The sequence below is a fragment of the Palaemon carinicauda genome, chromosome 15 (assembly GCF_036898095.1).
Source record: "Palaemon carinicauda isolate YSFRI2023 chromosome 15, ASM3689809v2, whole genome shotgun sequence".
NCBI lineage: Eukaryota > Metazoa > Arthropoda > Malacostraca > Decapoda > Palaemonidae > Palaemon > Palaemon carinicauda.
In genome coordinates, this window is record NC_090739.1 from 63,934,284 (window position 1) to 63,946,803 (window position 12,520).

At 35.6% G+C, this 12,520-nt stretch overlaps 1 protein-coding gene across 7 annotated transcripts in view; it reads right to left on the reverse strand.

Moving 5' to 3' along the window:
• The window catches only part of LOC137654644 (pyruvate dehydrogenase phosphatase regulatory subunit, mitochondrial), a 660,498-nt gene that overhangs the window by 166,079 nt on the left and 481,899 nt on the right, over nucleotides 1-12,520 (reverse strand). Inside the window, exon 1 of one of the 7 annotated variants that reach the window (XM_068388461.1) lies at nucleotides 6,639-6,658. The exons of 1 other annotated variant lie outside the window; for it this stretch is intronic. The gene's annotated coding sequence lies outside the window, so the exon portion shown is untranslated. Of the gene's footprint in view, nucleotides 1-5,284; nucleotides 5,304-5,435; nucleotides 5,766-6,638; nucleotides 6,659-12,520 lie in introns of those variants that run through there. 5 more of the 7 variants (XM_068388455.1, XM_068388458.1, XM_068388456.1 and 2 more) reach the window with 5 other exon arrangements.

Consider the following 12,520-nt stretch of genomic DNA (forward strand, 5'->3'; position numbering starts at 1 on the left):
ATATATATATATATATATATATATATATATATATATATATATATATATATATATATATATATATATATATATATATATATATATATACACACACAGTATATCCACCGATAATGGGGGAACCCAGGGTTTTGGGAGGGGAAAACATACTGGGAAAACGGTAAATAACGGTAAATCAAACCTTTCCTTCTCTATACATTATTTTTTGGACGTATAATAAATCCATGGAAAACCACACAGATTATCTATATCCTATACTACTGGTATAGTTTTCATTTGTTTGTTGACATTCTACGAAGCGGATGTATACGCTTCCGTTTGTTCGTATGTACATACGTGTTAATCAGTTTAAGAACTTCTGCGCATAAACTCCATCCCCTTTTATTTTGACCACTAGGATTACTCGTTTTCTTATAAGCCCTCCTCATTTTAGCCGCGACATTAAAGTATTTGACCATTCTAATACCATATATTTGTTGTTGCAATACCCACATGTACATATTTCTTTTTACTTACGACATTCAAGTACAGTATACTACGAGATTTGACACTCCTAATACCATTTGTATGTATTCGTTGATGCAATACCCACATGAATATTTCTTACGTTCTCAACTTTAAAGTCGTTTCCTCAGTTATTATAACATTTTAATGTACTCCCATGAAATACTTATTCTTTCCTTCACTTTATCTTACTAATTGTTCGTCATTTCTGTTTTTGTCCTGTTATTGACATGTTACATTCAGTTTTCACATATCGAATACTTGCTTTGAACGAGCTTACCTTTAAAGTTTACTTTAAAGATGCCGTACTGTTACACTGAAGTTTCCATTAACCAATCACGTAACCGTACGTATGGAAACTTATATGGGGGGTTATACTTCCCCCTTCCTTTGTTAACACTTCAAGTACTTCGCTTCAGTCTTTTCCAAATCCTTTTTGTGTGTCAACAAGTGGAGCCAACATGTTTCTAAAATCGCATAATGTCATACCACAAAAATTAGAACCCGAAGCGTTGTTCTTGGTTATCTTACAGGGAAGAGACGCCCCTTCGACAGCCCAACTATAAAGTCATTAATTAGATTTTATTGAATTTTAGGGTCTGTGACTCTTAGATTTACAAAAATCTGTCAAATAATTACCAAGAAATAAGAACCAATTTAGGGGATACGTAGTTCAGCATGTACCACTTGCCAGTAAATAGGAGCTTAATGTTTCTCTTTATTCATGATCGAATTGAGCACTCAGCGAAGCAAGAACCATTAGTTATTCTAAAAAAAAATATACCAAGAATAAATATTTAAGAAATAATAACCAATCATTGATGTCAGCTCAACCTTACCACTTGCCAGGACATACAGAGCTTGATATTTTTATTTTTTTAGCGAGCGAAGTGAGCGCATGGCAAAACAAGAACCATTAGATTTAGGGTAAAACATTTTGAATAGAAAATATATGTTTTCCTGTAGCAAATACTGTAATGTGATTTCACCAAATTTGACTTCATTTCTATTATACCAGTTATAACTAGTGTGTAGTGTGGAACGAAGTAGTCAAACTGGTTGTTCTGTTTGTCTGCCGTGGAAATAAAGGCAAAATTTGGTTAAATCATGTTATTCCCTACAGGATAACATATTTTCAGTTCAAAACATTTCCCCATCCGTACATATAATTTTACCCTTTCCTAAACTAACCTAACATCAGACACCATGCGGTATATTTGTATTGTATTACAGGGTGTGATTTTCGCACAGAAAATATATGATTTCCTAAATAAATAACGTGATTTAACTGAATTTGACCTTCATTTCAACCGGAATCAAACAAATCAACCAATCCGACTAACTTTAAGTTGACGAATTGGTTGATGTTATTACGGATGAAATGAAGGTGAAAACCGGTTAAATCACGTTATTTGCTATAGGAAATCATGTCTTTTCTGTGCGAAAATCACACCCTGTAATACAATATAAATTTACCAAATATTATCACACATATGTTGTGTTGAAATATTTAAATATAAGAACTTGTTCAACGTTGTCACTTCTCTTATGAATGTACTGAGAACGATAACATTAGCAACGTTACCAATGATTCACAGTACTACCAACGATGACGAATGGTACACAGAGTTACCAACGACACGATGACATTACTAGCGGTAGAAATGCTAAATATTTCCATACGTATTTTAAACAATTTTTCCATATAACTATTACACAATATATAAAAAGTAAAAAAAGAGCACAGAACCTAACAAACCCACCTAACCTTGCCTAGAAGTACCCCGGTCACAAAACACATATAATGACTATTGAGGAATGACTTATATTTATGAAACAGTACTACCAACGATGACGAATGGTACACAAGTTACCAACGACACGATGACATTACTAGAGGTAGAAATGCTAAATATTTCCATACGTATTTTAAATAATATTTCCATACGTATTTTAAATAATTTCTCCATATAACTATTACACAATATATAAAAAGTACAAAAAGGGCACAGAACCTAACAAACTCACCTAACCTTGCCTAGAAGTACCCCGGTCACAAAACACATAATGACTATTGAGGAATGACTTACTTTTATGAAGAAAACGACGAAACTTATGGCTTCCATGGGGGTAGACGACTTTTCCCCAAAAATGTACCTTTATAGGCAGTAACGGTATAACTCCAACGACGTTTCTTCTTAGTTTTGGGTATGATGGATTCAGAATGGCAATAAAACACGTGAATGTCTTTCCTATAAGATAACAGAGAACGGCACTTGGAGCACTGTAAACGTTGAGGAATTACGTTGTGTGATTTAAGGAAATAATCAACAAACTGAAGAATCATAAAAATCACCATGGAATTTAGCCACTGCTTTTAGGTACAGAATACTGCAGCCATTACAAGTTTCTATAACTTCCTCCATCGAAAAATAAGAAAAAATAAATCGCACTTGAAATGACGAACGCCTTACTGGGTCAAAGGTTACAACGCAAAAGGCATTGGAGGAAAGGGTATGAACACACCTCTCAAAGAGATAAAGGAAGGGGGGGGGGGGGCTAGGGAGATATCTGAATAGGCATCGGTTGGTTATTGGTTAAGGGAAAAACAAAGAACACTAGTGGGTAAACATGAATGAACTAAATAGGGAAACTAGTCCAGATTACGTATTTATGGGAAACAGAGGAGTGAAAAGGAAATAACCAAAGAAAAGAAATAAAAACAAGGTAAATTTACAGTTTCATCCATTATGGGGAAACTGGAATAAAAATATATTTGTTGCATCAGAAATGGTGTAGTTCCAACGAATTTAACGTTTATTTTGACCGCAAACCATCCGATTTAGAGATTTACTATGTAATTGGAGTTAAAACAACAAGTTGTTCTAGAATGCAGAAAGACCCTACTTCATCCCAACAATTATGGGGGACACTAGGTGGGAACCGGGGTTTTGGGTGGGGGGGGGGTCAAATGATATTTGCAATAAATGAATACTTATCCTTCCACCCCCCCTCCCCCTATACCCCTACCTAGCCCTACCGGGGGGGGGGGCCTCCGTCCCCCTTGCGACCCCCCCTTAAGGCCACAGTGATTTTCAGGGCACTACTGAACCTCATAAACCCACCTAACCTAGCCTAGGGGCCCTGTACTCCTACCTAGGGGCCCTGTACTCCTACCTAGGGGCCCTGTACCCCTACCTAGGCCTACCAGGGGGGCCCCCCTCCGCCCCCCCTTAAGGCCACAGTGAATTTCGTGACACTACCGAACCTAATTCAACCACCTAACCTAGGGTCCTGTACCCATACCTAGGCCTAGCCCCTGCGAGGGGGGCCCCCCCCCTTACAGCCACTACCTAACACATCCATCAAACCAAATCCAAAGTGATGGTACTGCTGTATACATCGTTATACTATCACCATTATAATATACTCTATAAATTAATGAAGCTTACCTTAAACTGTTGGTTCATCAAGATGTGCTGCTGTTTTGAGGAAAACGTGAAGCCGTTGGGAAGGTTCCTTGACATGCAGGACAATTTTTATTTTGTAAAATTAAATTGTGTCTCTGGCACAAATCCACTAGGTTTTCAATATTCCCCGAATAACTTACAACAAATTCATTGTAAGTTAGGAAACAGTCAGGACAAGAAGATGGAATTTCAACTTCTTGTGCAACATGAGATGACGTGCTTACTATTGCCTCCATTTCTAAGAACGAAATGAAATGCATGGGAAAAATGATGCATTGTCGTGCTGTGATTGGCCAAACATGTATGACGTCATAGTGGATAGGCGCTGTGATTGGCCAAATGTGTAAGACTTTATAGTGGACTAGTTTGTCTGCGGATTATAGTGGTTACAGGGCTCATTTAAGCAAATACAAGACACAGTCAACAATAACAAGACTTAGAAAAAATCTGGGAGGAAGACATGAGTAGCGTGAGTTTGATCGTCGATTTATAAAGAACTAGGCATTTGCGACAGATAATATTTTACAGAAATACTACAAAAGACTTGCTTTACGCAGGAAATATACTATTATAATAGATTTCCCATAATGGATGAAACTGTAATAATACCAAAAACAATATAGGAAGATAAAATGGAATGAATGATGAATAATATTGAATGGGAATATAAAATGAGATGATTTTACCGTGAATGAACTGGATAGGGAAACTAGTCCAGAGCAAGTATTTATGTGAAACCGGGGAGAGAAAAGGAAATAACCTAAGAAATAAACCCAATATAGGAAGATAAAATGGAATGTATAAATAATATTAAACGGGAATATAAAATGAGATGATAATACGATAATAAAAAAAGAGTAATTGGGGGAGGGAAAACTTCTGCGCAGGGGGAGTGACATTTGCGCAGACCGAAAACTGGTATGCACGAACGCACGTACAAATGGGTGCTAATGTTAGCATGGAATGCTAACATTTTATCTACATCAGACGTTGGCAGCACTAGTTACTGTATTTTTTCATGAAATAATCTTTGAAACGGCTCCTCCAACGTTTATCCAGTAATACAGTTTTGTATTATCCTCCTGTTATAATACATACAAGAAGGTAATGTATAGAGAAGAAAAGGCTTGTTTTAAGTTTATTCATTTGCGACGGGAACGAGTGTTATTTGCGGAGAGCGTAATTTTTTTCTATAAAAAAAGTAGTTGATTTCCTAGGTTACATTGCCCTGTAATACACTACAATGAAACCCACCAGGCTTTATACTTATTGAACATCCTAGTATCTCAGCATGCTAAAAAGTAAACAAATACCTGTACTTAACACAGCAGTGTTTAGCCTGCAGTATACCAGGAGCCTATTATAACTAGGCTAAGCTAACCCAACCAAACCAAAAAATGATTAGGCACCATTCATATTAATCCTCGAACTAGCTTAGCCCAACATGCTTTAGGCTTTACTTACCGTAAAAAAAACTTGAGCCTAAACTACAGCAGCCTAAGATGGCTATCGGCAGAGTAGGCTTAAATGGTACTTACGATGACGAGGGGAAACACTTAGGCTACTGCCTAAACTGCACTAACAAAATAAATGATTGTATACACTTGTTATTACTGTATATAACAATGGGCGTTCACCTGTTTTAAATGCAGACGATTACCTAGTGACGAAAAAGGCACCGGAAATAAACAAGAACCAGCAACTCGACTCGGAATCAGCACGCCACCAGCTGATCGTACGACAGTGACGTCACTGAAGATCCTCTCAATGTAAACAAAAAAGAAAACGTTTAATGTCCAAGATGCGGTGAGGAACTTGATTTTCGTTGAATTTCCCCTTGCTTAACGATCGAATACCTTTTTTAGATGCTTACTAATTAGTCAAGGACTGGGGCACGGCTAGTCATTCAGCCTCTTTGAAGCGAATTATAAATTTTCGAGTTCATCCCAAAATCAAAGGAAAGTCCAAATTATTATAATTTTCATGTAAAACATTGCTATATTGCTAATAAAAGTGAGTTGTGAGGTAAAAGAGTAATTAAGCGACGGAAATATATTTCTGCGATACAATTAGACATTGGTGCCGGGGAATAATACAAAAAACTATAATGACGTTATCCCAGTAAAAGTATAACAGATGTATGGCTGCTATTTATCAAATTCAATGTTATTTCGTGAGACCAGGTAAAACAGGTCGTTGATTTATAAAATTTCAAATGTTTTCAGTGTTGTGTTTTGCTGTCTAACAACTTTTAACCATTAATAATAAATAAGGAAAGTATATAGCTATCAAAAGCAGGATGCTATAAGCCCGTGGGCTCCAACAGGGAAAATGAGCCCAGTGAGGCAATGAAACAAGGAAGTAAATAAACTACAAGAAAATTAACGAACCATTAAAATAAAATATTTTAGAAACAGTAACGACGTTAAAATGAATCATTCATATACAATATAAACTTTAAAAACGTAAAAAAGAGGAAGAGAAATAAGATAAAATAATATACCCGAGTGTATCTTCAAGCATTAGAACTATACCCCCAAGACAGTGGAAGACCATGGTACAGAGGCTATGGCACTACCAAAGACTAGAGAACAATGGTTTGATTTTGGAGTGTCCGTCTCATAGAAGAGCTGCTTACCATAGCTAAAAAAATCTTTTCTACCTTACCAAGAGAAAGGAAGCCACTGAACAATTACAGTGCAGTAGTTAACCCTTTGGGCGAGGAAGAATTGCTTGGTGACTTCAGTGTTGTCAGGTGAACGAGGACAGAGGAGAACGTGGGAAGAATAGGTCAGACTATCCGGAGTATGTGTGGACTAAGGAAATTTGAGCCGTAACCAGAGAGAGGAATCCAATGTAGTATTGTCTGGTCAGTCAAAGGACCCAATAAATCTCTAGCGGTAGTATCTTAACGGGTGGCTGGTGCCCTTACTACTTCAAATGTTTCAGTTTGTTCATAAGAGAAAGGGCAAATGAAACAATGACTTATAGGCTCTACACATATGATCAACTCCCAAGCCTCTTTCCACTTAAGCTAAAACCTGGAAGTTCTAGGCAATGGCTACTAATGATTCAGCAGGTAAACATATTGGCTCCCGAAGCTCGCTCCTTAGTTCACGAGAACTATGCAGTCATGTTCTATAGTAAAATCAATCAAGCATTGAGCGAGGATCGAACTTGGTGTCCATAAATAGTCAGTCACCATTAATTGCACAAATCTATCATAACCTTAAACGAAGAAAAAAAACCCGACTGCGCAAGATATACTGTGCCAAAGAAGTAATTTCATAAATGATAAGTAATGGATATGCAGGTCTTCAAGATAAATGAAAAGTTATCTTGTTACATAGTGATAACGCCAACCTAAGTAACTGATAATTAGGCAAATGATAAAACAAACAGTATCTAAATTTCCTCAATGCTATCACTTGCAAAGAGTGAGTAAATTAACAAATACTTTACTTTCAAACTTCTCTAAAGACTATTTCAAAACAAACTCAAATTCTTCCCATATCAATCTTTCTTATTCAAAATTTTGCTTTACAACTCTGGTATAACAAGTAACTTTACACTATGATTCATACAGTCGCCTTTATCACCTTTGTCATTATGTAACAAAACATTTAATCATCTCGTCCATTTTCTGGAACCTTTCTCTCATTTAGGTAGAGTTTTCTTGCTTGAGGGTACGCTTGAGCACATTATTCTATCTTATCTCCCTTCCTCTTTTCATTTTGAAGTTTTGCATGGAGTTACCACTCGCGCTGATCCATGTTTTTAGCTTGTGTTTCTCGTTTATAAAATCAATGACGAAGATATTAGTTGATCTCATGGAGAGACTAAAGTGAAGAAGAAATAATACATCATGTCTGCCCCCGACCCCGTGTACTGTCCTAAATGTCAAACTACGGACAGAGACGTAAAGAAGTGGATAGGATGTGATTGCAAGAGGTACTTTCATAAGAAATGTGTGTCTATAGTGACAAGCATCAGTGATAAAAAAAAGTATTAAACTTGAATTGGATATGCCCATATTGCGTTGAAGAAGCCAAAACAGCTAAGTTACATATATATTAGAATTGGAGGAGCAATTGAGTGAGGGGCCATGTTTTGAGTGCACAAGAGGCGAGAATTGATGAATTGAAAAAACAAGTTGCGGAGCTTAATGCATACGCAGCAAATTCCACCCAGACCACTGACCCCACTGAGAGGGTTGATAATCTATCAATGAATACTGAATCAATCAAGGAAACACTTCAAACACCGATGGACCCAAAACCAGAGAAAACAACATACGCCGACAAAGTAAAGCAAGTAATCAAATCAACAAATACAACAACTAAAATTACTGACAGTAAAAATAAATACTTGATACGAGGTCACCCTTAAATGGAAACGTTGTAAACTTTGCAAATGAGAGGATCAGAGAGGAAGCAGCAAACAAAATTCAGACAATGGTTGTCGACACTGAGACGAGGAAAATTGGAGAATTAAAACCAAAAATAATGATATGAAATGTTTACAATGATGAAGATGAAGTAGTAAATGCCTTGATTCAAAGAAATCGTTACCTGAACAAATGCAAAATATAGAAAAGATAAGTGTAGTACAGTAGAAAAATTCTGCAGGTGGGACTACCCACTATGTGCTGAAATGTGATCCTGAAGTTCGGAGGGCTATTCGTAATAATATTTAAGTAGTAGGTTGGCTAGGGCACCAGCCACCCGTAGAGATACTACCGCTAGAGAGTTACGGGATCCTTTGACTGACCGACCAGACAGCACTACATTGGATCCTTCTCTCTGGTTACGGTTCATTTTCCCTTTGCCTACACATACACCGAATAATCTGGTCTATTCTTTACATATTCTCCTCTGTCCTCCTACACCTGACAACACCGAGATTACCAAACAATTTTTCTTCTCTCAAGGGGTCTACTACTGCACTGTAATCGGTCAGTGGCCACTTTCCTCTTGGTAAGGGTAGAAGAGACTCTTTAGCTGTGGTAAGCAGCTCTTCTAGGAGAAGGACACTCCGGAATCAAACCATTGTTCTCTAGTCTTGGGTAGTGCCATAACCTCTGTACCATGGTTTTCCAATGTCTTGGATTAGAGTTCTCTTGCTTGAGGGTACACTCGGGCACACTATTTTATCTCCTTTCTCTTCCTCTTGTTTTGTTAAAGTTTTTATATTTTATAGAGGAAATATTAGTTTGAATGTTGTTACTGTTTTTAAAACAATTAGTTTTTTCCCTTTTTCCCTTCCTCACTGGGCTGTTTTCCCTGTTGGAGCCCCTGGGCTTATAGCATCCTGCTTTTCCAACTAGGGTTGCAGCTTAGCAAATAATAATAATAATAATAATAATAATAATAATAATAATAATAATAATAATAATAATAATAATAATGGCGACAAAGTTATGTTACGATGGGGTACTTATAACATATTGTGCGTGATAGGTACCACGTAATCACCTGCTACCACTGTCAGAGGTATGGACATCTTCAAAAAGATTGCAAGTCTAAGAATGATGATAAAGTCTGCGGGAAATGTTCAAGAAAACATTCCACCAAGAAGTGTAATTCGCAAATGTCAAAGTATATTAACTGCACAAAATTAAACAAACAAAATAACCACATAGTAAAATGACTACAGAGTAAATTCAAGAGATTGCAAAGATTATGACTTACAATTGAAAAGACTAGCAGAAAATACTGATCAGGGATACTAAAGACGTCATAAACTGTGGCTATGTAAATATACAATTTGTGGGCAATAAAACTATTCAAATTCGGGAATTGATAAATGGGGAATATTTGGACATACTAGCAATATCTGAAACATAAAGTAGTTAAATAGCTTTGACAAGGCTGAGGTTACTGAAATGACACAACCCCCACACACAGCTGCTTTCACATTCCGAGAGAGGGTGGGTCTGGTGGGAGTGTCGGGCTCTCCATTCATAAAAGTTACTCAAATCTCAAAATGTTAAAAAGAATTAGTGTAACAAGCTGTAAATATATAGAATTAAACTTTACGAAAAAAAAATCCATCGTCACAGTTTACAAACCTCCGAAAACAAATGCAAGTATCTTCTTTGAAGAATTCCGTGAACTCATTGAGAGAATTATCATGGAGAAAAAAAATAGTAATTTGTGACTTTAATCTTTGGATGGATGACGCATGAAATCCTGATGATTTAGCTTTTAGCGAGTTATTGGAATCACATAAATTGGTGAATAATGTCGACTGCGCAACTACTTTAACCGAACGAAAAAAATAAAATGACAGTGAAGGTCCTGTAGAGAGTAGGGTTCCCATGCTGTATAGGACCGGAATAACAGTCGTAAAAGTAAAGTATATATGAAAGATTTATTTTAATATTGTCAATCTTGAATATCTCTTGTAGTTTATTTTCTTATTTCCTTTCCTCGATGGACTATTTTCTCTGCTGGAACCCTTGGGCTTACAGCATCCTCCTTTTCCAAATAGGGTTAAATCTTACCAAGTAATAATGATGATGATAATAATATGACTTGCAAAGAATGGTCAACCAAATAAGGACACTATTAACAGGCTACTGCAGCGTCTATCTTGTAATACTATAAACTACTGGCAATTTTACTGTCTTAAGCATCTCGATCGTCTTTGTCTCATCATCTAAAGTCAAATCCTCAAGCATTATCGTCGGTACACTAACCCATTCAAGTCTTACCTGCTGCTTTCTTATCCCCTACACTTAACAAAACCCCAAGATACACAATCCATCTATATATATATATATATATATATATATATATATATATATATATATATATCTATATATATATATCTATATATATAGATAGATAGATAGATATATATATATATATATATATATATATATATATATATATATCTATCTATCTATCTATCTATCTATATATATATATATATATATATATATATATATATATATATATTTCAGTTGTTTTAAACCTAGCTACATTGGCAAAAGATGTGAGATCCAATCCTATTGAGAAAAAGATCTCTGAGCCCTTTATCTGAAGAATATATGACCCCTTTTGACCAAAGCAGTACACCGTGGTTATCTGGTGGTTAGTCGACTTTGGTGTCGCACAGTCAAAGCTGCGGAGGGCATTGAATTATGAATTTCTTTTAAAATGTTTTGTTGATACATTGAAGGTAATCATTGTCTGGAGTAATCCAATCAAAGAGAAAAAGCGTATGTTGAATTTATCACACACACACACACACACACACACACATATATATATATATATATATATATATATATATATATATATATGCCCAACACAGTAAAGAGCAAGTGTCTGGTATATATATATATATATATATATTACAGATGTAATCTTCCTCAGCACGAATATAATTCAATATATATATATATACATATATATATATATATATATATATATATATATATATATATATTTATATATACATATATATATTTCTTATAAAGTTTTCCTTCATTAAAGTAAAATATTTCATTCACGTATTTTATATGTGTATTTAACAGATGTATAGCCAGCTCGTAAGGTGAGTTCCACTCACATAGGTTAAGTAATGTATTACATAAGACTTTTGTCATTCCTTTAGTTGTATTTTCATTCAGTTCCATATACTGTATGTAAATTTACATTATTTTAAAGAATTAAATCTTCATTTCAAGTAGTTTTGTTACGAAGTCCTATGTAAGCTTGTTAAAAGGTATGCTGTATGACACAAAAGCTAGGGATTGCATCATGCTTTAATGTAATTGAAAGAGGCATGAAGATTCTAGACTAAATATGATTCTTTTCTTTAATGTTACGAGAGGAGGTGGGCGGAGTTAGCTAAGAGAGAGTTGCCTCGCAAGCAATGTTAGTACCCATTCTTCAAATTGCTGAGTTGGCAACCTTACACCACTAGAGCCATGTCCCCATGCTACGAGAATAATTTACTAGAAATTTCTAGAGTGAATCAATGCATATGAAACAGAAGAGATCCAGCCTAAACCTCAGAGGATCCATCATTCGACAGTCCTCTCCCTAGCATCTATCCAGCCACTAAGTATCTTCTCTCCAACATGCATAGTCTTTTCCTCTCCAACGTGCATAGTGTTTTCTCTCCAATGTGAATAGTGTTTGTTCAAACATTGAAATTTCTGTGGTTTAAATTATAGGAAGTGACATGTATATATGGGTACTGGTATATTATAAAAATTAATTGGTTTTTGTGAGTGTCCCTGTGTAATTAGCTTAAACTGTGAAGTTTACTTGTTTGCTTAACCGTTCGGTAATCTTGTGTGAGCCAAAGGACGTAAGAGTACCAGTTAAGTATAATATGTAAGTGTAATTTGATTTATTCTATATAGTGTTAAAGTGTCAGTTTTTTCATTAACTGTCAATATCATATATTTTTATAAATTAATTTCCAGTGAAACAAGTGATTGTATGTGTCTTTCTTTTTGTCTTAGTCTAAGGTTTAGTTCAGGTCTAATAGTTCGGGTGATTAAAATTTTGGTGTTAATTTTGAATTGTTAA